The sequence below is a fragment of the Mirounga leonina genome, unplaced genomic scaffold (genome assembly GCF_011800145.1).
Source record: "Mirounga leonina isolate KUSES-001 unplaced genomic scaffold, KU_Mleo_1.0 Mir_201, whole genome shotgun sequence".
NCBI lineage: Eukaryota > Metazoa > Chordata > Mammalia > Carnivora > Phocidae > Mirounga > Mirounga leonina.
The window spans coordinates 8,812,281-8,839,314 of record NW_023270504.1 but is presented as its reverse complement, the minus strand read 5'-3'; the positions used below and the strand labels follow the sequence as shown (position 1 = coordinate 8,839,314).

General features: G+C 36.6%; 1 protein-coding gene and 1 pseudogene; both read right to left on the bottom strand.

Moving 5' to 3' along the window:
- LMNTD1 (lamin tail domain containing 1) overlaps positions 1-27,034 on the bottom strand; it is a 425,473-nt gene that overhangs the window by 184,724 nt on the left and 213,715 nt on the right.
- LOC118025566 lies at positions 9,541-12,445 on the bottom strand (annotated as a pseudogene).

Below are 27,034 nucleotides of genomic sequence, written 5' to 3'. Positions count from 1 at the left end.
TTTTGCCTAAGCTGCTAAACATAGATTCAAGGTGTAGATAAAATCAGCTCAACTCTGGAATGTTGGCAGCAAGATTCCTTTGCTTCCCACTTATGAAGTATATTGTCTTGAGGCCTAGTTGTTTTACTTTATATTGTGTCCAGTCTTGTTTGACGTCATAATATACAAGTCCTATTGTGACGGAAATTGTAATTAGGTGAATTTGGATGTTTTATATAAAATAAATTCCCGAATCCTGAACTATATTTGATATTTTAAGAAGGTAATTGTGGTGGGGCATGAGAATGTAACCACAGAGAACCTGATCAGGGCCCAGTTGCATCCATCCCCTTGTTTGCACTAAGGCCATGCTTCCCATGGGCTGTTCCCAGATAGGACTGAGCATGGAAGGGCTACTAAAACAGGTCCATTCCTGGGAGAATCAGAACCTCGTTGACAGCCAGTTTTGGCTTGAGGGCTCTCTGAGAGTCTTGCTGAAACTTCCTTAGGTTGCATGGTAATCTAAGATCCTTCCATCTGACTTTCCTTCCCTTTTCTTGTTTACTGTCCTTGCACTGTGGTCAGAAAAATCTGCTTTCTCTGACTCCCATCTCTTTTTTCCCTCACAGGCATTTCCTTAATTAAATCTATATGTATATGTATTTAATCCTATTGTGGCATCTACATCTGGAAAGACCTAGATTAAGAAGTATAACTTCTGATCCTTAAAATAATCAGTAACACCTTAAAGGTTCTTTTTTTAATTATTATTTGAAGGCAGATATGTAACTACTTTAAACAGTGGTTGTACCAAGTTGTTTGGTTGTATATTTGTATATCTAAAAAGAGAGGGCATAATACAAAGACGTAATACAAAGCTTTGTTCTGGTATATTTAAACTTGGGGCTGTATCTGCTTCTTGGGAGTATTTTGATGCAGCTTCCATGTGGAACAGCTTAGGATCTATATCAGTGTAGTGTAGTTGGACCGTTAGGCCATCAGAAGACTGCTGATAGAATGATGAATGATGAAAAAGGCTTCAGTAGCTATTACGGGGTTTTGTGATGAGATACAGTAGAGAGAAAGAGTTATCATAGTGCTCAGGTGTGAAGTAATTGAGACTGGACCTTGCTGACAACTTATTTAAGATGGAACATGGGAAAACTGAAACCACAACTATACCAAAGGCAAAAAACCCCCAAAACCAAAAAACAACAACAAAAGCCCTGGTAAAGAAATGATATGCTTGAATAGTTGGCCTGAAATTTCCTTTTGAAAAGATGGGATGCGTAAACATAATACCCAACTTGAAGAAGATATAATACAAATAACTTTTAGTTTTCTTGAATGCTTCAATAGCAGTGACTTCCTTGTTTTAGCCCATTTTGAGTGACGGGACTTTTAATCTCCATGCCTCAAGCCCTGGTGGTATTCCAGGTTGTGACAGAGGGGCAATCTCTCATGCTGTAGCTTTAACTCCATGCAGCTCTTTCAAATTCCAGGGTTATTTCTGCAGGACTTGCAGTCCTGATTTTTAACATATATGTATACATAAGCAGACTGCAAAGTATATTTTCATAATATACGACAATTCTTAGGACTAAAGTATTCATCATACATGTATGGTATCTATAATGGCCATCTCTCAAGCATCTTAGATGGGACCCTATGTCATAGCATAATCCCTTTAAATTTGATTTTATGTAGTATAGACAATCGGAGACAACTGATTCTTTTACTATCATTTTGTTTAGGAGTTGTTTAACTGATAAGAGTTGAGTTACTGGTGCTCTGAGCAAGATTAGTAGTACATAGTGCTCAAGGGAGTCTCATTTTCTTTTCTTTATTTAGTTTTAAAGATTTTATTTTTAGAGAGAGATAGAGAACAAGCTGGGGGGCGGGCCAAAGGGAGAGGGAGAAAGAGAATCTCCAGCAGACTCCCCACTGAGCAGAGCCCAACCAGGGCTCCATCTCACGACCCTGAGATCACAACCTGAGCTGAAATCAAGAGTCAGACATCTTAACGGACTTCGTCACCCAGGTGCCCCGGGTGTCTCATTTTCAATAAAACACACAAATCAGATATTGCTGGTAGATATAAATTATGTTTGAAAATTTTATGTTAAAAATAGATGCTGTTATAAAATATACTAGTAAGTTAAGGCATAGTTTAATTTTCTCCAAAGCATTTCTGCTGTCTAGGTAATTGAAAGAAATATCATTTTAAAAGGGGTGGAATGTTGAAAAATAGGAAAAGCCATAGAGATGTGGAATTATTTCTCTGGTAGTTTTAACTTTCCTTCTTTCTTTTTTGTTTTTCTTCTTTCTTTTTTAAAAAATTGATACTATGATAATAACTATCTCTAAAACATATGCATATTGGAAAGGAGAGGTCAGAAATTGTGGAAATAATTATAAAACCTACTAGAATATTGTATGATTATCTTAAACTATTCTGTGTATATATATATTTTTTAGTAATGAAAAATACATATTGCTTGAAAGAGGAAATCATTCTTCATTTCTCCTCTACTTTTACTCTGCTACTCCTAATACTTCACTTCTGACACCAGATGTGTGGGTTTTCCACACCCAACTATTCTCCAGCTTTCTGGATACCAACTAGGTACCCTATAATTTAACTTATTGCTGAATTTGCATCACACCCCACAAGTTAAGGGCTTAGTACCACAAAAATGCCCTCTCCCCTCAACTTCAGACATCAATCACAAGCTAGGTTGTCTCCTGTGCTTGTGACTAATTGGCTCTAAATCGGAGATACCAAGACCCTTTTCCCAAGTTTGATCATTTGCTACAGTGGCTCATAAAATTCAGGAAAACAATTTACTTATGAAATTAACAGTTTATTATAAAAGGGATACAACTCAAGAATAGTCAGGTGGAAGAGATGCATAGCATGAGATTTGAAGGAAGCGGCATGGAGTTTCCACGCCTTCTCTGGGCATGTCACCCTCCCAGCACCTCCATATGTTCACCAACCAAGAAGCTTTCCTAATCCTTTTGATTAAGATTTTTACAGAGGCTTCATTATGTAGGCATGATTAATTAAATAATTAGCCACTGGTGATTAACTCAACCTCTAGCCCTTCTACATCCCCTGAGGTCAGAGGGTGGAGCCAAAAGTTCTAAACCTCTAATCACATGGTTAGTTCCCTTAGCAGCCAGCCCCCATCCTGTGATTATCTAGGGGTTTTCCAAAAATCACCTCTGTAGCATAACCTCAGATGTGGCTGAAATGTGTTTGTTATGAATATCAAGACACCTTTATGACTCTTATCACTTAGGAGATTCCAAGGATGTTAGTGGCTCCCTGCCAGGATTGGGACTTGTTATGAATAACAAGACACTTCTTTAGCGTTTGTAGCTCTTATCATTTAGGAAATTAAAATGGGGCTCTGGCCAAAAATTGGGGACAAAGACCAGATATACTTATATTGCTTATTATATCACAATATCACACTATTACTAAAATATTTAACCAGGGCTCTGATCTATAACTCAGTTAGAAATGAGATTTCAAGAGAAATCCATTTTGCACTGTGGTATGTTCTATGGTAGTAAAAGAAAGAGCAAGTGTTTCCTAAATGTAAGCCCCCTTTCAATAGTAGCACTAGACAGGAGCCTCAAGTTTCACATTTCCACTTTAGTGGACTGGGTGGAAATCTTTACAAGGTTGGTGTTAAAGAGAGTACCATCTGGAAAGAGGCAAAGTAATGAACAAGGAGGATGGGCTGTAAAGAGATTTTAGATTCAGGTACATTTTAAACCAAATTAAAGTTGTTTTTAAGTAGATAGCAGGTAGATAAGCATTAGTAAAATATCACCAGTGTCTCTGCCCAGGGAAAAAGTAACAAGAAGGCAATTAGAGGCTGGAGTCAACCAATTACTGAAATGGTTCCTGGAAAGGAAAAGGAGTCCTACAGTCCAAACATTCGACAGCAATGGAAACTAGCAGCCAACACAATTAAATTGTGATTTTTTTCATCTTTGGACTCATTAAGGGTGATTATATAGGCACCTCCCAAAGATGATTTAATTGTTGACAATGCCCAGAACATTATTACTCTACTCTTATTGATAATTCTATTTTGGCAATTGTGGTATGACTGCTGTTATTTCAACAGCTGGAATAAAATGTCTTCCTATACAGCATAAAGTCATATGTTTGTGTGTTTTTCTTCATGTCTGAGTATCATTTACCAGATACCTATAATGACTTAGATTATATGTCCTCTAGGAGTCCATTGAGCTCTAAAATTCTTTGAGTCTATGAGGTACAAAAGACATAGTGCTTTCTTATAGAAGACAAATAAATGGGGACTTTGAGTCCTGGCCAAAATGGAGTAACAAGGAACTGATTTATCCTTCACTTTAAACAAATATAAAATATATGGGGAAAAAACAGTTTTCAGACATTGGACAACAGACACCACAGGAATATAATTCCCCAGGGAAAGGGACACAAACAAGATGAGCTCTAGGACTGCACTGTATTACTGCCCAGAGAGAGTTTCCAGACATAGAACAAAAAGAGACCAAATGCAGTATGGTAGTCTCACTGTGTTGAAAGCACAGAGATTGGAGTTTAAGGTGACCAAGATGACTAGATTTTATGGAGCAGAGCACCAGAGAGAAGAGAACCACATATATTGAGAGAGATTTCCAGAAATTTGCAGAGGGCTCTCTTGAGTCTTTCAGCTCTATACAGTCAGTGCATGCATCTGAAGAAACTACCCAAGACTGGGGAGGGAAAGAGCTACCAGGAAAAGACCAGGCAAAATAATGTGTAGGAATAGTTCTGCTGGGAATAGTTTGTGTTCCCACTAGCTTAAGTAAAAAGATCTTGCAATACACAGGGCCTTAGGAAGAATCCCCAAAAGTCCTTAGTAGAATGACTAAAATAACCCTATACAAAAGCTGCTCTGCATCCACTCTAGCTAAGCTTAAAAGAGAAAGTCTCTAACTACTTATTCTAAGTAAGTTAATGGCATGCAGAAGAAAATCAAATGCTATTTAAAGGACAACAACAAAACCCAGTACCAATAATGCAAAGTTAGCAATGTTTAGCATCCAATTACAAAGACCAGGTATGATAAAGAATCATACAACTCAGCACCCAAAAAACAAACCATCCACTTAAAAAACTGGGCAGAAGATCTAAACAGACATTTTTTCCAAAGAAGATATACAGATGCCAAACAGGTACATGAAAAGATACTCAACATCACTAATCATCAGGGAAATGCAAATCAAAACCACAATGAGATAACACCTCACACATATTAGGATAGCTATCATCAAAAAGATAAGAAATAACTAATGTTGGTAAGGATATGCAGAAAAGGGAGCCCTTGTACACTGCTGGTGGGAATGTAAACTGGTGCAACCATTATGGAAAACAGTAGGGAGGTTCCTCACAATATTAAAAATAGAAATACCATATGATCCAGCAATTCCAATTTTTGATATTTATTTGAAGAAATATGCAATAAAATAAAAATGAAATAAAATGCAACCTCAAAAAGATATATGCATCCCCATGTTCATTGCAGCATTATTTACAATAACCAAGATATGGAAACAACCTAAGTGTCTATTGGTGGATGAATGAAAAAAGAAAATGTAGTAAAAATGGAATACTATTCATCCATAAAAAGAAGGAAATCTTGTCATTTATGACAGCATGGATGGATCTTAAGGTTATTACGCTAAATGAAATAAGTCAGAGAGAGAAAGACAAATACCATATGATCTCACATGCATGTGAAATTTTGGAAAAAAAAAAGTTCATAGACATGGAGAACAGAGCGGTGGCTACTGAAGATAGGAGGTGGGTGGGAGAAATGAGTTAAGGGGGTCAAAAGGTAAGAACTTCCAAATACAAAATAAATAAGTCATGGAGATGTAATGTACAGCATAGTATCTATAGTTAATAATATTGTATTGCATATTTGAAAGTTGCTCAGAGAGTAGACTTCAAAAATTATCATCATAAGAAAAAAAAAGTTTTGTAACTATGTAAGGTGACAGATGTTAACTAGACCTATTGTGATAATTTTGCAATGTACATAGATATCAAATTATTATGTTGTACAACTGAAAATAATATATGTCAATTATACCTCAATTAAAAAATACTAGATATGAAAAGAAGCAGAAAATATGACCCATAACCAAGTGAAACAGACACAGAAATGGAAGAGATAATGAAACCAACAGACAAGGATATTAAAATGGCTAGTGTAACTATGACCCATATGTTTAAAATGGTAGAGTAAAACATAATCATCATAAAGAGAAAAGCCAAAGATATAAGAAAAGCCTATATAGTACTCCTAGAGATTAAAAAAAAAAAAAAAAGCACATGATCTGAGATGTAAAACTACACTGGAGAGGTTTAGCAATAGCTTCGACACTACTAAAGAAAAAAAAATTAATTGACTTCAAGATATAGCAAAGGAAATTATGCAAACTTAAGCACTGAGACCAAAAAAAGATTGAAAAAAATTACCTGTGGGACAGTATAAAGTAGTTTAATGTGTATGTAATTAGATAGTCAGAGGATAGAAGATAGAAGGACAGAAAAATATTGAATAAAGAATGGCTAAGCATTTTTCAATTTGATAAAAATTATTAACCCAAAGATCCAAGAATCTCAACAAACCCAAAGCAGAAAACCATGAAAGTCACATTGTAATCAAGTATTTGACAACCAGCAATAAAGAGACAATCTTAAAAGTAGCCAGAGAAAAGTAGACACATTACATACTGAGGAGCAAAGACAAGAAAGACAAAAAACAATTGGAAATATCTTTCAAGTACTATCAACCTAGAATTCTATACCCAGGGAAAATATCTTTCAAAAATCAAGGTTAAATGAAGACTTCATCAGACAGACAAAGCTGAGAGATAACAACTACAACTGACATCACTCTTTTCATATAATTTGAATTATTTGAAAAAAAAAAACTTGCATTACTTGGAACTAGCAAAAATAGATCAGGCTTCTTTGAAATTTAAAGGCTTATCTTCTCCTACTCTCTCTCACACACAGCATTACAGGGTGAGTCCATGTTAAATAATCCCAAGATATGAGGTAAGCCTGTGCATTCCTGATACAAATGTGCAGGACCTCCTTATCTCATCTATCATACTTTGTCATAGTATGATAAATTGTACTATCATACAGCTTCTCAGTCTAAAGATTACTAACTCTGTAAGATATAAATCACAGAAAGAGAACCCCCCCTTTTTAAATAAAGGTAAAACTGTATCAGTCTCCTCATATCTAAAACAAAGACATTCGTCTAGATGACATCTCAGGTTCCTTCTATCTCTGAAAGTCCATAAGCCCAAGAAAAATGTTGACATAACCATTTATTGAATAAGAACTCTGCAATGCTATCCCTGTCAAAGTAATAAAAACATAATTACAAATTGTGATAAGATTTACACAGGACAAGACATATTGCTATAAGGTAAAATAATAGGGGATCTAATATAGGTTGGGGAATGCTATTGGACTGAACTGCATCTGCCCCACAAAATTCATATATTGAATCCCTAGCCCCTAATGTGATAGTATTTGGAGATGGGGTCTTTGCAAGATAAGATGAGGCCTTCATGATAGGAATAGTGCCCTTATAAGAAGAGATAACAGAGAGTTTCTGTCTCTTTTTCCTTGCCATGTGAGGACACATGAAGAAGGTGGCCACCTCTGGCCTGGAAGAGAGCCTTCACTAGAACCTAACCATGCTAGCACTCTGATCTCAGACTTCCAGCCTACAGAACTGTGGGAAAACACATTTCTGTTGTTTAAACCACACAGCCACCTGTCTCATTTTGTTATGACAGCTTATGCTAAGATTACAAGCTGTCAAGTAATGCCTCCCTCATGTAGTAACATAGTAACATTTCAGCTGAGACCTAAAGGATGAGTGGGAACTGGACACATGAAGAGTGAGAAAAGCATTTCAGGTAGGAAATGACATGTGAGAGGAATGCAGCTAAGAAGAGAAGAGTGTAACTGCAAGAAGGATGAAGCTATCAGGGTTGAGGAGGATGATGTGGGGCTGGAGAGGTAGGCAGGGGCCAGATTAGTCAGGTGCTTGAAGGCAACATTAAAATCTTGGTTTTTATCCTATGTGCAAGGTTTAAAGCGAGGTAATGACATGAACACATTTTTGTTTTGAAAAGATCACTGATTACAGTGAGCAGGGCTGTCCGATAGAAGTATACTGCAAGCCACATAGGACACTTAAACTTTCTGTTAGTCACATTTTTAAGAGTAAACAAAATCTATCATACTATTTTTACTGATAGATTTTATTTAACTGAACATATCCAAACCATTAATGATAAATCATTATCATACCAATGTAAAATTTTATTGACATCTTACATTTTTTTCCATACTAGGTCTTTGAAATTCAGTGTGTGTATTTTTTCCCTTGTATTTTAAACTTACAGCACATCTCAGTTCAAACCTGCAGCATTTCCAGTGCTCAGTAGCCACACGGGGCTGGTGGCTACTGTCCTGGACAGAGCAGGTTTAGAGAATGAACTGGGGGCACTGGAATGGGAGCAGAAATCTCAGTTGAAAGATTACTGCAGAAGTCCCAGTGATGTAAGCATTGCTTGGGTTAGGCTAGTAACAACAGAGATGGCAGAAAGTGAAGAGATTTGACATTAGTTTGGAAGGAGTTAATAGCAATAGAAATGAAGGAATGTGAGGAAAGGCATTAAAAAGTAAAATAGAACCAGAAATAAGCCATAGGATAATTCGAAGACTGATCCAAATTAATGTTTTGATCTTAAATTTCCTCTTTGTAGAGGAGGCCTTAGTAGGATATGTATTTTCACTGTCACGATTTTATTATTTTCTTTTTTATATTTACTTTCATTTTTTGATCAACTGCTTTTCTGACTTGGTCTGTTTCAAAATTCCTGTTTCTTTTTCATCTGTATAGTTAATTCAACTTGATCTAACAGATATTATTGCATGATTGATTTGTGCAAAGCTGTGCCAAACACTGGGAAGATAAAGAAAAATAAGAAATGATACTCATATTAAGAAGTTAAGTCTAGGGGCGCCTAGGTGGCTCAGTCAGTTAAGTGTCTGACTCTTGACTTTGGTGCAGGTCATGATCTCAGGGTTGTGGGATCAAGCCCCACGTCAAGCTCCTGCTTGGGGAGTCTGCTTGAGATTCTCGGATTCTCTCTCTGCCCCTCCCCACCGCTCTCTCTCTCGCTCTCGCTCTCTCTCAAATAAATAAATCTTAAAAAAAAAAAAAAGAAGAAGTTAAGTCTAATATATGAGAACTAAAACATTTACTCTTTTTCTAGCAATTGTTTTTACTGTTTTGGGGGTTTTTTTTTGTCTGTTTGTTTGGGGTGACAAAAATCACAATAGGCAGCTTTATTTGTAGAATTTGATCCAAAAGTCCAGAAAAAATAAATAAAAGGATCTTGAGTCTCTATTATGTTAGTACACAAAATAAACCAAAAATAACATCAACATTTACCATGAGATCATTTAAATGTATTTGTAAATGATCTGATAAGGGAAATATGACTTACAACATGGGAAACTTCTAACAACCAAAGACTCGAATGCACTGCACTGTAGGTCATCTAGACTACATAGCATGAATGAACAAAGCTGTAGGTCCAAAATGCATTCCCCAAACATCTTCTCAGATGCAGACTTTGATAACTGTCTGTGGTAGAAAACACCAACTCCTGTTCTTCATTATATTGGATGGTCATTTTGTCCAATTTTCTCCCGTGATGATGAATCCATTTTAAATACTTCAATTATTATGAAAACACTCTAAATCCACAGAACAGCAGACGTTTCCATCCTTGCATTTGCGGGTTGTACAAGGAGATCCAGCCATGTTCATATTGAGCTGCTAAGCCTTGAAATGCCACAGCTGTCCAGGCAAGATTTTCTGATGTCCTAGGCAATGTTATCAGCTAGGCAGGGGTCACTGACACAGTGGGAACAATAATGCCTTTCCAAGATGGCTGTGTACTCACAGCTCAAACTGGAACAAGTGACCAGTAATCTACCTTTCCTTCCAGACACTGGCACTGCGGGCAGCTGTGAGTCCAATTGTCTCCACTTTGATAGAGCTTGTGTCCATTTTGATCTAAATATTGATTTATGACCCTGGTTCACACTTTGGGCAACAGAAAATGTCAACATTTGGATTCCAGCAATCACAAGCTGTCTATTGGCAGAAAATCTTTTGGTCCTTGCAGGAACAGACAGAACACCTGTTTTCTTTCAAGGTCCACACCTGCCTATTACACTGCAGTTCTCCATGTGGGCAGTCACCAGAGCTGGAGGGCCTAGAAAGACAGAGGCAGTGGAATCCCCTTGGCAGGCTGATGGAGGCAGAATCACTCCAAAGGTATGAGTTCTTAAGGCACATTCATCACTGTCAATAGAGACTCCATCATCCTAAAAACTGCTTTTGCACTCACAGAGGCACCACCCTGGCAGGTTAACCCAGGAGGAATGGTTGTGGCACTCAACGACTCCCCCTGTACATTCATCAATATCTTTCTCGCAGTGGCTTCCTTTGAATCCAGAGGACAAACGCATTTGTTAGGAGCCACGATATCCCATATCTGCTGCCCTCTTGGCAGAATACTCTACAGACAGTCCCATTCCCCACTTAGCCCAGGTTGTAGGTGCAGCTGTGTCTCTGGACAGTGTTGGTACAGATGGCATGCTCATCACAGGTGTGCTGCCTGTGGCCACACTCATCCTATTTTGTACAGGAGAAGTCATCCATATGAATGTATCGTGGGACATAGTCACAGTGATGTAACCCAGGCAAGATGACACACAGAGTATTGGCATGACAGTAATGCATTTTAGCTGCACACTCATCAATATTCTTATGGCAGACAGAGTCTCTCTGGACACAGATATAACCGTTCTTGCATTCACAAGTAGCTTTTGTATTCTAGTTTTTGCACTGTAAGTTTTCACCACATTTAGCGCTGTCTGCACAAAAGTTATAACCTCTACTGCATGTGATCCTTTTCTGAGCAGTTAAAGGAGGACATGATTCTGTAATTTTTACTAAAACTCCACTTCAGCATTCCCTGCAGCTCTTAGTTAAAATCCACTGGCCTTCTGCAAGGACTTTTCCTGTATAGACACATTTTGGTCAGCAGACTTTACAGCACTGCTGGCAATGTGCATGGGGAAGGTGTCTGGGGAGCAACTGAGAGGGGGATAGGACGTCCTTTGACACTCCACAGCACCATTTGGCATGTTCGGTTCCTGCAGTGATCATCATCAACCCAGGAGACTTGGTCTCTACAGAAAAGTCTACTCACCTGGCAGATCTTACAATGACAATTTTCCAGTTGACTAAGTCTTGTGACTGCATAATTTAGTTTTGTAGGCATCTTGGCCAAAAGTTCCTGAAAGTCCATTACTCCTTGCACCAAGCTTAAGAAATCACTGCAAGTTGGACAAGTGTGATTCAGGTTCAGACACTATGTTATGTAGCATTTGGCATAAAGATGATATTCCCATCTTGGATGATTCTTTTGAATAAGCCATGGTTTTGGTTTTGCTGACCAATGTGACCTTGCGCCATTGTCCACTTACCATCCAGTATGGAAGTGCTTCAGTTCTGGGCTTCCCATTATGTACATAGTGGTATTGGATCTCATCCCTCAGACCATGGCTCTTCAGTTCAAAGTAGCTGTGTTTCAGTTCTCAAATGGACAGTATCATTCCTAAAGTCAATGTATTTCTGCTATACAGTGGCCAAGAAGAACAGCTCTTATTACAGAACAGCTGAATTAATTTCTTCTAAGAAGAACAGCTCTTATTCCAGAACAGCTGAATTAATTTCTTACTCACATGAGGGACTTCATTGATCTCTCTTAAATATATTGCCTTCTCTAGGTTTCTTCGGTTCCAGTCCCTTTCCTATATCTTCAAAGTCAGCAATGTGGCATCTTAGACGCTCTCTCTGCTTCTATATTCATGCCGTGCCTCTATCTTGTCTTTACTATTTAACGATAGTTTCCAGTTTCATCCAGAACATTTTCAGAGAATGTGTACTCCCCTATTTTTGACAGAACACCTGATCATTCCTCAGGGTCAGTCAGAAGAACAAAAATCACTGTAGGTATTTTGAACAAAATGGGGTTTAACCCTGGGAATTAAAGACTTACCAAACCACCTGAAGGGCTAGGAGAGCAAATGTCAGGGAAGCCCCTGCAAATATTCAGGAAATGTAGAAGTACAAGGATATTGGAAAAGCCACCTCCATTGACCTTAGCTGCTTCACCAAAGTGAGTGTTTCTCAGAAAGGAGGATGTGTGGAAGCTACTGGCAGAACTTCACAGTGACCATCTCCCAATCTTTATCTGCCTGCCCATGGCTGCCACTGAGGAATGAGAGAATTTTTTTTTTCCATTTTGTATTTCAAGGAAAAACCTCTCATTGGAGAATCCTACCTAAAACCTGCTGGCTAGGGATTCTGGCAAATGTAGTTCCCAGGATCCTCCTCTAAATGGAAGGGAGAATTTAGAAAGAGGGTGGGCATGAAGCTGAGTTGAAATATACAACCAGGCACATGTAGATTAGGCACATTGTTGGCTCTGTGATAAAATACTGTATGCCTATAAGCCTCAGATACTCAATTTTAATTTTGTACTCCCAAATAAATTTTCAATTAAATTTCTAGCATTTAATCTTGAATAATGTTTCTTTCACCAGAATCAGAAAGTACTTAGGGAGTTCAAAGGCAACTAAGCCCTACAAAGGTACTGAGAGACTGAATATACAAATGGAAAATGGATAGACCATATATAAAAATAGAACTTTGACTCACAACCTATAGCAACCTGTCCAGAAACCAACCCCTCTATGTACAGCAAACAACCTAGGAAGCCAGCCAACTTTAAATCAGACTTACAGGAAGCCAGATTGCTATCTCTAGTGACAATCCAGGAAGCTAAACAATAACTTCTGTAACAATCAGCCCAAAATGGCCAGGACTTGATTAGTAACTGACAGCTTCCCTGCTTTTTGTCCCCACTTCCAACTTAGGACCAAGCAGAGGAAGTTAAGTACAGACCCCTAACCAATCACACAAGATGCCCTACTTCTAGTTAGCCTGCCTTCAGTTTCTCCATGCCAGCAACCTCCAATCAGGACACATCTGAAAGCTTTCCTTTTGTCCACTCTGAAGCTTTCCCAACTTTGCTTTTTTCATTTGGTTGATCTTTATTTCTACAGTATTGATCAAGCTAGGATTTGACCTAAAAAGAAACTGTATTTGTGAGGGAAATAATGCATGAACTTCTAGGCACCAATTTTCTCATATGGAGCAGGCACTATGGCACAATGGTTAAGTGCCTGAGTTCTAGAATCAGAAAACCAAACTTCAACTTGTATAATTTTCACTGTCTGGCTGTATTCTTTAGGGTTGTTAAGAGGATTAAACTAGGTGATGGTTGTAAACTACATTATCTAATTTCGTATTATCATGATCTTCTCTTTCCAATTGCATGAACCTCCATCCTGTTCTGTCCATAAATTATCTCTTGATTCATTGTCCTTCCTCCATCTGATCCTTCCTTCATCTTATCTAACAAGAAGCAACCAAATACATCTTCCTCAACTGTTATCATCCCATTCCCCTACTCAAAAAACTCCAGGGCCTTTAAAGACATCCATAATCTACTTTCCACATCTCCTCAACATTCTCTCTGACAAGAATGACCTTCTACTCTAGCCAAATGCACATATTCACTGGTCTAGAGATATTCCACAAAATCTCATGTAAATGACCATTTTCCTTCCATTGGTCATATTTGAAATAAACCACACCTCCTTTCTCAGTATCTGAATCTTACATTTCATTTACAGTCCAGCTCAAATCCTCTCTCTCCCATTAAGCCTTATCAGACAACTGCATTCCAGAGCAATTTCTTCCTCTCGAGAGTACTAAAGCTTTTATTAGATTCATTGAATCATATTCTGATTTGCAATAGATACAACTTTTCACATATGCGTATCAAAACCTCAGTGAGAAAATAGTATTTCCGAAGGCAGGGCCAGTAGTTTATTCTTTTTTTGTATATTGCCATATACTTAAGCATAACAACTGTAATTGTTATTCAGAACTATATTTCTGTTATTATGCCAAACACTTCATTTTATCTGATTTAGTTCTCTCCAGAACTCTTGAGGGAGGGGTTAGAATTAGCCACTTATCAGACAAGAAAATTTAAGAACAGAGAGGTTGAGTTATTTGCCCAAGGTCACAGAATTAGTAAGACGGATTTGAACCACCTAGGTATCTCTGACTCCACAGCTTATGCTATTAGTAACATTTTGTGGATTGATTAAACATACTGCTTTATGAAATCTTACTAGATATACATATAAATTTCCTCTCTTTATTTCCAGTGTCTCCTTGGGAAACCCAAATACAGGATTCATGTTAGAGATCATATATTTCTACAGTAGAATCAATTTCCTAGGACATTTTTCTTTAATCTGTGATAGAAACCTTGAAACAATCATAAAGGCATCAAAAGTACATTTACTTCGCCATGTAGGTTGTTCAGAATTGAAACACTGCAGAATAAGTCACATGAGGCCATGCAACATCTTTCTATTTGCCATTCATTCCTATTTTAAACAAAATTTGGGTACCACTATTCACCCAAAATTATTACGTGGGTTTTAGAATACATGTCTTAGGTACCAGCTAAAAAGAAGAATAGTTGTTATTTATAGCATTTCAGTAATATATGAAGATCAAAACTAATGTAAAATTTCAAATATTGAATATTCCATAAAGCTTTATTGTGAGAGAGGATATTTTTGGCTTTTTGATTTATTTGTTTTTTACCTTGTCTCTCTCAGTAATCTTGGTGTACACCATTCTTAAAATGGTGTGGGGAGGTAGAAGCATGGTGGGTTTGGAAGAAAACCTTGTCCAAAGTATCTTACAGTTTTAAATTCTTTAATCAGAGAAGCATATGAGTTCTCTTGAGTCTTGTTGAATTAAAAAAACAAAAACAAAAACCATTTAAATTTTAAACCTGACCATTCAAGAATATTAAACTGACTTGGCTCTTTCAGCAATCCATAGTAAAGGAAAGTTGGGAAAATCCAATCCAATTAGAAGAAATTCTAATTCAAAGAGGGTAATGTTAATAAAGATCTTTCTCAAAATACACTTAAAGTATAAAGAGGCCATATCTTTATTTTATTCTTGTTTGTTCTATAAAAATACTACTGTATGGAAAGGAAATGAAAATTTCAGTCAACATTCAGTGGTAATTAAAAGCAATTGTAGTCCTCAGGCTTTTTCTTTCCAATATGATCCAGTGATCAGAAGGAATTGGAAATGATTACATTTTAACTAGAAACACATTTCTGTCCAGAACTGAGCTTCGAAGCATGAAAAAGGCACAGTGGTGGCCCCTGTTTGTGTTTCCATCTGGGGCTCTAATTTGAACTTCAGCGATTATTCTGCCAGACTTCTGGCTGTGCAAAGATCCAGAAAGTCAAAGCCAGCATATTCTTGTATGCTGTTTCACGCAAAAAAATAAAATTGCACCAATTACCATGTTTGCATTTTGTAGAATGGCTCTATTTAAATCGATTATAGGTTAAACAAGAGCGTTTGTAAAATTCACAGCTCAGAGTTAATCTGGCTTTATTCCAGGGCACCCAATCTGAAAAGTGAGTGATTGCAACACTCTTGGAAAAAAAGTTAGCAATGGCCTATAATGGAAAACAGTCTGAAACAAATTTAGCCTGCTTTTCAAATTAAGAAATTCATCCCATCGCTGGTCTTTCATTTGAAAGATTTCTTCAGATCCCATTAAAAATGCTCATCTTTTTCTGATATTGTTAGTGTTTCCAAAATGACATCATCATCAGTGATAAGGATAAAAGAATGAAAAATGTAATGTCTCATGCCAGGAATTACTTGGTCATAGAAAGCACCTGAAGGCTGTTGTAGTTGCTCTGACTTCACAGCTCCTGGCACTGGGAATTCTGTTTTCTATGGCCAGGAGAGAACGATGAGGTCATAGGAGTCTTGATGGGGAGAAAGAGGATAACTTTGTGGTCCCTAAAGAGCTTGGCAACTTACTATATTTGAGGTGAAATGTACAGTCCTTTTATTTTCTTATTCTAAACACACATGAATCTTTTTGATCAATGAATCTCTGCTCCTGATTCTTATTCTGAGAATCTAATCATTACTTAGAACTTTTATAAAAAGTTTTAAAGGATATGATGTCATTCTTGGGATTTTTACAAGGCATGAAAACTGAATGCCTATAAAATAACAGAGTAAGATCCTCCTACCTCTATCTATAACCATTCAGAGATGTTTTATTACCAAAACACTTTCCTCAGAAAGATAAAGGGGAGAAATGATCTAATGGGAAAAGCAGATTATGATTCATAGGAACAAGTTAGATGCTCTCAGATGGCATATTCTTTTCATTCATTTCACTTCACAAATACCTATATAATGTTTCCTATGTTCCAGGTATCATTCTCAACACTTTACAAGTATTAATTCATTTAACTCATACATCAACACCATAAAGCAGGTACTATTATTAACCCCACTTTACAGGTGACACTGAAAGAGAGGTTAAGTAATTTGCCTAAGATCATACAGTTGGGGAGACAAAATGAAGTTCTGCAGTCCATCTCATGTTTATAAGGAACCCTGATGGTGTGAACAAGCACAAGGCCCACATAGACCATCAACAAAAGCTGTTCAATGGCATGGACTTTGAGAGCAAATGGTAAAGTCATTTTGTACTTGGTTGTATGAATTTTATAGCTTAGAGGTGATTTTTCATGTTTCTCAGGTAAAGGGTAAAATTTTCAAATGCCGCCATAAAATCTCTAGCTGCGTGTGATGAGAAAAATATACATAAGTCAGATGATTTGTCTGTCTGGTTTTTCTTATTAGCATGCAATAGCAAGGCTGGATCTTTAAAATATAATGCTAAGATGAAAAAAAGAAAGAAAATTATATAGATATAAATCTCTCTCTATATATCACAGTATCATTTATGTAAATCTAAAAATATATGCAATATAAAACCATAATATGTGTTTTACAAGTACATACACAAACCCAAAAATGGATACATAGCAAACACATTAGAAGAGTTTAAATAAAACAGGAGCAGAACTTTACAGGGACCAATAATCATAGACTGAGATTTGTGATTAACTCAGTTCCCTGCCCCCAAGGTCTGAGGTGAGGAGAAAGCATTTATCTATTTATCCATGCATGTATAGAGTCCTCTTATCTATGTATACATTCATGCCAACAAGAGACAGTGAGACTGTTTTCTGTGTTGCTGATACTCATTAGATTATTTCATTATATAACAATTATTAACCCTTGATAGTAGCAGTTCTCCCACATTTTGGGCTCAGGATACTTTACACTACATAAATTAAGGACTCTAAAGAGTTTACAGCCTAAAGAGATATGTCTATATCAATTTATGTCTATGGATACTTATCATATTAGAAATGAAGTCTGGGAACATTTAAATACTTACTAATTTAAAAATAACAGGGACAGTCTCATTACATGTTAATATAAATAACATATTTTTAATGAAAAATAATTATATTTTCCAAGACAGAAAAATCTAGCAAGAAGGGAGTCATTTTTACACATTTTGCAAATATCTTTGATATTTGGATTAACTAAAGATAGTTGGATCCACATATCTGATTCTGCATTCTATTTTTGCCATGATTTGCTTTGGTTGAAGTATATAAAGAAAATCTGGCCTCACACAGATGTGTCATTAGAAAAAGAAAGAATATTTTAATGGCCTTTCAGATAATTGTGGATCTTATTTTTTGATACGACACCAAAACTTGACAAGTTATTAATGGTTATTGCAGTGTGGAATCAGAAACCATATCAATGAACTTTTTGTACTGTGTTACATTAAAATTCACTGGTATGCTATATTTTGAATGGATCTTTTACACATGCATGCTTTGTAACAACATGCATTGATCATTTGAAAACTATAGGTTCACTGAGTTATGCAGACCTTCCAAATGTTGACACGTTTCATTAAGCAATATCAAAATATCACATTTGTTGATATCTACGTAATAAATGCAAATGTCATCCTAAAAGTCCCTTTTAAATTTGGGAAAGCTTCAAGCTCACAGTGGTAGATACAAATTTTTACAAAATTTGAATTTTCATTTGAAAGCTTAAATGTTATCATTAGCGCTTAATTACAATTATTTTCCTTAAAGTAACATACCCACTTCATTTTTTTTTAAGATTTTATTTATTTATTTGAGAGAGAGAGAGCCAGACCGGGGGGGGGGGCGGGCAGGGATGTGGTGGCAGGAGGGGAGCAGAGGCAGGGGGAGAAGCAGACTCCCTGCTGAGCAGGGAGCCTGAAGCGGAACTCCACCCAGGACCCTGAGATCATGTCCTGAGTGGAAGGCAGACGCTTAACTGACTGAGCCACCCAGGCCCCCCCATTTCATTAATTTTTGATAAAATGATAGCTTGTAGACATTCTTTTAAGTAAAAGTGTTACTCAGGCCGCAACTCAAGCAATGGCTTTTCCTAGAGACAACTATTGTACTTTGGTATGCAGAAGAAGTTCTTAATGTGTACAGAATATTTAAAAGACATGTAGTCAAGAGCTGAAATTTCATAGATTTTCACTGCTTTGTCAAGGACATTCTTAAGTAAGACATCTTTTTTTTTTTTTTTTAACAGTGAATACATGGCAACAAAGAGCACAATGTCTGATGCTGTCTACTTGATTCCTGAAAAGACACCAGCAGATTTCCCTACCACCAGGACATAATAAATAGAAAATAACATCTTACCATCATTATGAAAATAGTTTTGATGTCACAGGATCCCCAGGGGTCCAGAGACTGCACTTCTACTCTACAACATGAGATCTATTCAAACTCAGCACCTAAAGAATTTACATTCTAAATGTATCCTAAAATACCTAATGAAAGTTGGATCAGGTACTTCCTGAGTCTCAAATAAGAAAGAATCCAGAGTTTTCAAGACCATCTGTTCCTTAATTAATCTTGTTTGCGTTAGTGATGTTGGAGCATCAATTTTAAAAAGACAAACATTTAAGTGAATTTTCAAACTTTCTTAACTTCTTATTCCCAAGGACTTCACAGCTTACCCAATAAGATTACCAGTTAAATCAGTAAACAATTCTTTTGCTTTATGGCTTATTCAGAAGGTGGTTCTAAGGCTGTTTCAGACCTGAGCTGGATCACTGATCAATACTTAATCAACTCACAGACTACAATTCACTAAATCGATTTTTTGGAGTTGTCCGTCTAATTCTGGTTCCCACTCCACCCCTTCTACATTAAAATCTGCAGAAAAACAAGTGTTTCTTGCCACAAGTATTCTAGTTCTTGCCCTTGAAGCAGACTCACAGGCTCCTGAAATTCGTACTCTGAGGGTATTTTCTCTGTTTCTGCACCCTTCTCCTCACTACCTACCCTTTTCTTTCAGTGGTTATGGAGTGTTCTCTTTTAATATCAGCCAGGTAAGGAAAGTATGAGTGCCTTATAACATATATAATACATCAAGAACATGAATAAATCCCAGCTCACATTTAGTCAGTGAACACTTTCTGATAGCCTCATGAAGACACCGGACGGATGCAGGGGATTTGGGAGTAGGAAGAAAAGCAGCAACATTATAAAGAAGGTGAAGTTAGAGTAGCTTAGCCTCCATACACTGAAAACATGCTTGAGAGAAACAGCTCAGACTCATGTGAAAGGGCAATAATGAAGGGAGGCAATATCCAATGAGAAGCCAAATGTCCAATACCAACCCAGTGCTGTTCCTACAACTCCAAACCCACTCCTGGTTGCATGGCCTTTGCACTTGATGTTCCTTCAGTCTGCAAACTTCTTCCCTCAGTGCTCCACACTTTATGCACCTCTCTGCTCAAATGTCACTTTAGCAGGGGGGACCTCACCCTATATAAAATAAGATCCCCCATTATCTCTTTCTTACCCTGTTTTATTTTTCTTCACAGGAGCTATCACATCTGATATATTATATATTTATTTCTTTGCTTGACTGCTTCACTTCAATTCAATGTTGGTTCTCAAGGGCAAGTACTTAATTGTTCACTGCTGTATCTCAGGGCCTAGACAGCTCTTGGTATGTAATAGGACACAATAAGTACTTGCTGTTTGAATGAATAAATGAATGAATGCTATCGAAGCTCAGAGTGGGGAGAGGAGACCAATGGTACTGACCAGGTGGTAAGGAAACATTTTATAGTCTGAGGTCTGAGCTTGGCCTTGAAGGGTGTTTCTCATATGTAGGGCCAATGACCAGAGTAGTCTACTTGTCTTATAGGACTCAGTTGAGATGCTATCTTTTCAAGCAAGGCTTGTTGGGGCTCTAGGACTGGATGACTTGCCACTGCTTTGGGTACCCATAATTCTCTATGTTCTCCCCTATAGTAGAGTTCACTCTAATGTATTTTATCTCCTCCTTACTTGTCTGGCTACCCCAATAGAATATTAGCTCTAGGATGACAGGGGCAATGCCTTATTCGTAGTTGTATATTTAGCCATAGCATAGATCTTGCTACCCCCTAAATACTAGTTGACGGCATAATTTATTAAGCTAAGCAGCAAGCTCACATAGAGGAATGGGAAAACATAATATGGACCAAACCATGGTTTGTGGAGCTGAGACATGGAATGCGGGTTTTAAGCAGGGAGATGCTATGACAATCTATTGTCTTAGCAAGGCCAATATGAGCATGTGTCTATGATGAAGCAAGTGAAAAAATAATGTGTCCAAAAGACAAATTATAACCATATTGCAATGCTCTAGGCACAAAATAATAAAGGGCTGGACCAGCCTGGTATCAATGCCAATGTTCATGCAGGAACAAATGTAGCCAAATGTCACTGATTCGATGTTAAGAGCAGCCATAGATGAGTGCACATCTTAAGCCTGGATGACTATGAAAGGCTGATGCAGTCACTCTAGCCCATGTTCCAAATCTTCAGCCTCTTAAGAAAAGTATTTTTGGGTGCCTGGGTGGCTCAGTCGTTAAGCGTCTGCCTTCGGCTCAGGTCATGATTCCAGGGTGCTGGGATCAAGCCCCGCATCGGACTCCCTGCTCCGCGGGAAGCCTGTTTCTCCCTCTCCCACTCCCCCTGCTTGTGTTCCTGCTCTCACGCTCTCTCTCTGTGTCAGGTAAATAAAATCTTTTAAAAAAGAAAAGTATTTTTGACAAACTATTGACTGTAATGGCACAATTTCTTTCTTTTAGTATACTTAATGGTAGACTCTGTCAGAGTTCATTTATACAACCTATACTCTGATATTAAGCTTTTATTTTTTTATTTTTTATTTTTTTTTAGATTTTATTTATTTATTTGACAGACAGAGACAGCAAGAGAGGGAACACAAGCAGGGGCAGTGGGAGAGGGAGAAGCAGGCTTCCCGCTGAGCAGGGAGCCTGACGCGGGGCTCGATCCCAGGACCCCGGGATCATGACCTGAGCCAAAGGCAGACGCTTAACGACTGAGCCACCCAGGCACCCCACTGATATTAAGCTTTTAAACAAAACTTTAAAATTCTAAGATTAAATTTCTTTCCTGATTGCTGACAGTTATCTATGAAAAGAAGTTAATTTGTAGGAGATAAAGTTAAAAATAAAATATTAAATTTCATCAAATTCTTCTTTGGAAGTATCACAGAATTCAGGGCTTCAAGAAACCTCAAAGCAGATAAAGCAAACAGGATTTCTTTCTCATGAGAATTATCTAAAGCTGGGCTCAGTGATTCATGCGCTAGGCTAAGGCAGTGGGTAGAGGAGATAGGAGCACAAGTACCAGATTTTTTTCTCTTCCTGCCTTAGAGGTCAGCTCTGGTGCCTTCTCTTTTGCAAATAAGAAAGTTGCACTAAGCTGGAGGAAAGTGATGAGATACTGAAGGTCACAGGGCTGATCAGAGGCATAATTAGATCTGGAATTCAGATCTCCTTTCAGGTAAGAAGGCAGAGTTAAAAAAAAAAACAACAAAATAACGAACACCACAAACAAAGAAAAAATATTTTTAAAACAATACTTCTTAATAGGAATAGGTAAGCTTCAGAAACCAAGGAACAACTTTGGTCTTCTATATCTCCTCCCCAGCAAAGAGGAAAATGAGCAAAGAATAATCAGAAGTATTTTGGAGGTGATAACAGGATATAAAAAATCTGAAATGCTAGAAAATCCATGGGAAGAAGAGGTTCAAAGGTAAGGTCCCAACCAGTTTCATACCAATTTTCCCCTTTGTATTCTGAATCTGGATCTCTATCTTTGTCACTCGTATTTTTCTAACCAAAAGCATATGTAGCTTAGGATTAGGATATTAGACCTATCCTTTCCATGCTTGGTGTAGTTGCATTTTTTTCAGCTTCAGACATGGATAGATCCAGGGGTTAATATGACATCTTAATTTAGTCTTGTTTTTCCTTCTCTCATCTCTGCTTTTTTTCTTCTTTCAGTTTTTGGATCTCTTCACATGGTGGCAAATTAGCCACTATCCTATCTTCTTAACAACCACAGCCAAAGGTCTCTTTTCAAAGTTGCAACAAATGCCTCCCAAATTGAATTTCATTGGCTTTTATTATGTCCTAGGGCCTTCTATGAGCCAATTATTGTGATTAAAGGAATGATAATTGACTAAACATGGGTCATATGCCCACATAAGGAATGAGTAGATGGGCTAATTGCACCCAAATTTCATGGACCTTAGTGAGAAAGAACAGTTTTCCTAGAGAAAAATCAGGGTGCTCTTAGCAAAAAGAGAGAAAATAGGCGTTGGGTACACCTTGATGGCAGCTGTCCTCTATACCAACTAAGCCTAGTACAAGTCAAAGTGGATTCCCTCTAAGGAAACATGTGATTGGAATTGGGCCTGGAATGTTTTCATGAGATAAGCAACTATACTGGTTCTGTTCCACCTCCCTTCCTTCTTTTCCTCTCTCTGCATATCCTTTCTAATCTTTCTAAAATATTTGTTCAGCTTAAGCATATTGTTTGCTTTCTTCTAACTTTAGCTTGTCAGGGCTTCAACTCGGTAATAGCATCTCTCACTGTGCTCTTTCAGCTTCTGCACTGGCTGCTAATTGCCTCATTCTCGTTAGTTTCCTAATTACAAATTCCTAAGAAAGGAAACTGATTGCTTAAAACCATTGCGTGCCATGTCAAAGGTGATATGCCACAGGCTAGACATTACAATCTATGGATTGCCTACCAGTCCAGTGCTAGTTCTTACTCTAATCACTTTAATGAGGGCGGGGAAATAATGTTCTTAACCCCCTTGGCCAGATCATAGGCAGTCAAATTTCCTTTAACAAAGTGAGCTGGAAGAACAGCTTTTGTTACCAAACACAGTATTGACCTAGGAACTTCACTTTCCTACTTTTCAAATCAATTACTTTACACCTATTACCCTCTCATCGCCCACTCTCACGGCATTCTTCCCTGGGAAAACATGCAATCAATATCTTTTTTGAAAACATATACACATCAGTTATATATAATATATATTATATATATATTTTCCCATCCACAAATGCACCAACCCACATTCCTATCTGGGGCTGCACCATCACTGTGCTCTGAATCCTAACCCCCTCCCCTTCCCAAGGATTTCCCTCTAACCATTATCAGTTTCTTAAAATATATTATGTATTTCTCTATGTCTTTATTATCTGTGTCTTCCAATTTATGTCTTCCCACTAGAAAATCAGCTCCTTGAGACCAGGATGCTATGTGTTTAATTTAACACTATTCCCAGCACCTAGATTAGTGATCCACAATTAATTTTTGCTGTTTGATTTATTTGAGTATGGCAGCTGCTCAAAAATTGAACTACTCTTTCTCTTATTCCCTTCCTTTAAGTTTATTCTGCATTTATTTGGGAATAATTTCTGTTTAGAGAAACTTTGCTATAAACAAAATACAAATAAAAATCTATTTGGCAGAAAAGTATTTTTATTTTGTTAATCTTGAAGATAACTAACACACTGATGCATATATGTTTTCCAAAAAGATACATGTGTTTTCCAGATGTATTTTTCAAAACCTGCATAGCTTAATCAATAAGTCCAGAATGCCCTCAAATTGAGGAGCTTTCTGTTATGTATATTTCAGGAATAAAATAAAATAAATGAAATGAAATGAAAAACTCTCAGGGAGCTTTCCATGAGAGACTATGGACTTCGGGGAAACAAACTGAGGGTTTCAGAGGGGAGGGGGGTGGGGGATGGGGTAACTGCGTGATGGGTATTAAGGAGGGCATGTGTTGTGATGAGCACTGGGTGTTATACACAACTAATGAATCATTGAACACTACATCAAAAACTAATGATGTAATGTATGGTGGCTAACTGAACATAATAAAAAAATAAAAAATAAAAAATAAAATAATAATAATCTTAAAAAGGGAGCTTACAATCTAGTAAGATAACCAAAGTTGTATGTGGAAGAATGGTTATCATATTTTGGTTTATAAAAGGAAAGATCTGAAATAATCTAAGTCCTTATCAAAATACTAGTCAAATAAATTGTAATTAGTGAAGACTATTGTAGCATTTCTGTAATAGCAAAAGACTAGGAAGAACCCAAATGCCCATTAATTGTGGACTATTTGAATAAGCCTAAAGTAATACCAATGAAATGAGTACCATGTAGCTGTGATTGCAAAGATATGTCATTAAATGAGAAAAACAATGTATACAGTATGTGTATTCTATGCCATTTTATAGCTAAGAAATACAGGGACAATATACAAACACACACATGTGCACATATTTACCTTTTTAAAAAAAATATCAAGATAAACCAAAAGCTAATAACAATGGTTACCTTTAGGTGAGAATGGGAATTGGGTAAAGGGTTAGAGATAAAAGTTAGATCTTTCAAAATATTTTGTAGATTTTACTTTGGTAACAAATACTTTGTATAATCCTAAAATAACAAAACTTAAATACTGCACCCTAAAATTAGAAAACTAAAGGAAAATAATAACCAATTTTTTTTTTTTTTTTAGTTTTCTGGCTTAACCACCTAGAAAACAGTTATTTCAAAGTGACTTTAAAACAGTAATTTTTCTGTATATCCTTGGTAGGATATAGTCTAAGGACAAAATAAATGCAAAAAAAAAAAAAGTCTTGTAAATAATCAAAATTCTACTCAATAATCATAATATTAATATTAACATATTGTCCTTCTGAAATTATTATAAGATAAAACAAATAATTACATTATTCCATTTAGGAACCAAGGTTTTCGGTGAAATAAGGCAGATATAAATCAAATAAGTAAAAATCCTGTAACCAAAATTTGATTTGGAAATATTAGTATAAACTTCTCAACTATTTTCATAGCTTTGACTACTGAAAAGATCTAGAAATAGTGGTCCACTCTGCAACTAGACTGGAGATTCTAAATACCATTTTTCATTAAAAGGAACCTTGGAGAAATGGCAGATTCCAGATCTAGGACAGGAAATACACAAGATGAACATGGAGCATCTCTTTGCTTTAGTATGTCCTGAAAAGAACTCAGGAACTAAGTTGAAGATGCTCTCACCACCCAAAGACAGGATGATTTGAGCATAGAAAGAAAAAAATAATAGCAGTAGACTTGAAACATAATAAATATGTTTTAAAACCATAAAATAATACATTTACAATACTTTTACAATAATACTTTTAAAAAGTCCATTGGTGATCTTTGCCAGGGGCTAAGGAATTAGCTCATTATCCTGATTGATAAAAGAAAGAATCAAGCATTTATATGCCTTTCCTATACTTTAAGGTAAGCAAATAAATAGTTGATGAAGAAAAGCTGTCTTTTATGGGAAAAATTCCAGCTAATAAGTGAAGAAATAATTATAAAATTGGATTATCTCAATTTTGTAACCCCTAATGAAATAATTGATTTAGGTGGGGATCATAAATATTTGCTAAAATTGCTAGGTGAAAAGCTGATGAGATGAAAAGATTTGGCTGACCTTACTTAAAAAAATCAATCACAAAAAGAGACAACTAAGCACATGTCCTTCTTGATATGATGCAATAGGAAGTCGACAACCCTATCTATGAGGTATTCCTGCAAAAATTTAAAAAAAAATGTGATTCTGACCAATTTATAGAAATACAAGGGACTGAGGAACACAATAAATGACACCACAGGAACACAAATTAGCAAAATTCACAATAGGAGATACTCTATAAATTTTGTCAATAAATGAAAGAAAAACAAACAAAAAGATGAACCTATGTATTAAAAGAACACTGGAGATATAACAACAAAATGCAATATATAAACCTGCTAAGATCCTCATTAAAGCATACCAACTGTTAAAAAGCAGAGAGAAAAAGAGAGAATAGAATTAACATATCATATTCTCAATACTATTATTACTTTTTTCGGAAGTGATATTATGTTTGGGAATATGTTTTTAAAAAACCCGAAGAATCCTCATCGTGAACGAGTTCATAGTGTAGTATTTACAAATAAGTGAGATGATGTTTGAGAATTACTCCAAAATAATCTAGCATGTAGAAGGGAAGGGAATGGGGATAGAAGGCGAAATGAAACAGATTGGCGTTATGTTGATAGCTGTTGGAGCTGGGGGATGGGTGCATGTCAATTCATACTAGTATTATCCCTACTTTTTATATGTTTGACAATTTCTATAACAAATATTTGAAAAAGTCATCTCAATATCTTTATTCCATTTTCCTTCAGTTCTTTCTGGAAAACTATAACATGACTCATGGAAGTAAAGGACAATGAAAATCCCTTTTCAGAACAATATGAAATCTTAATGAATTCCATAAGCATTAAATCTTCTCTACCCTCCATCAGTTATTTTATTTTATTTATTTATTTATTTATTTATTTATTTATTTATTTATTTATTTATTTATT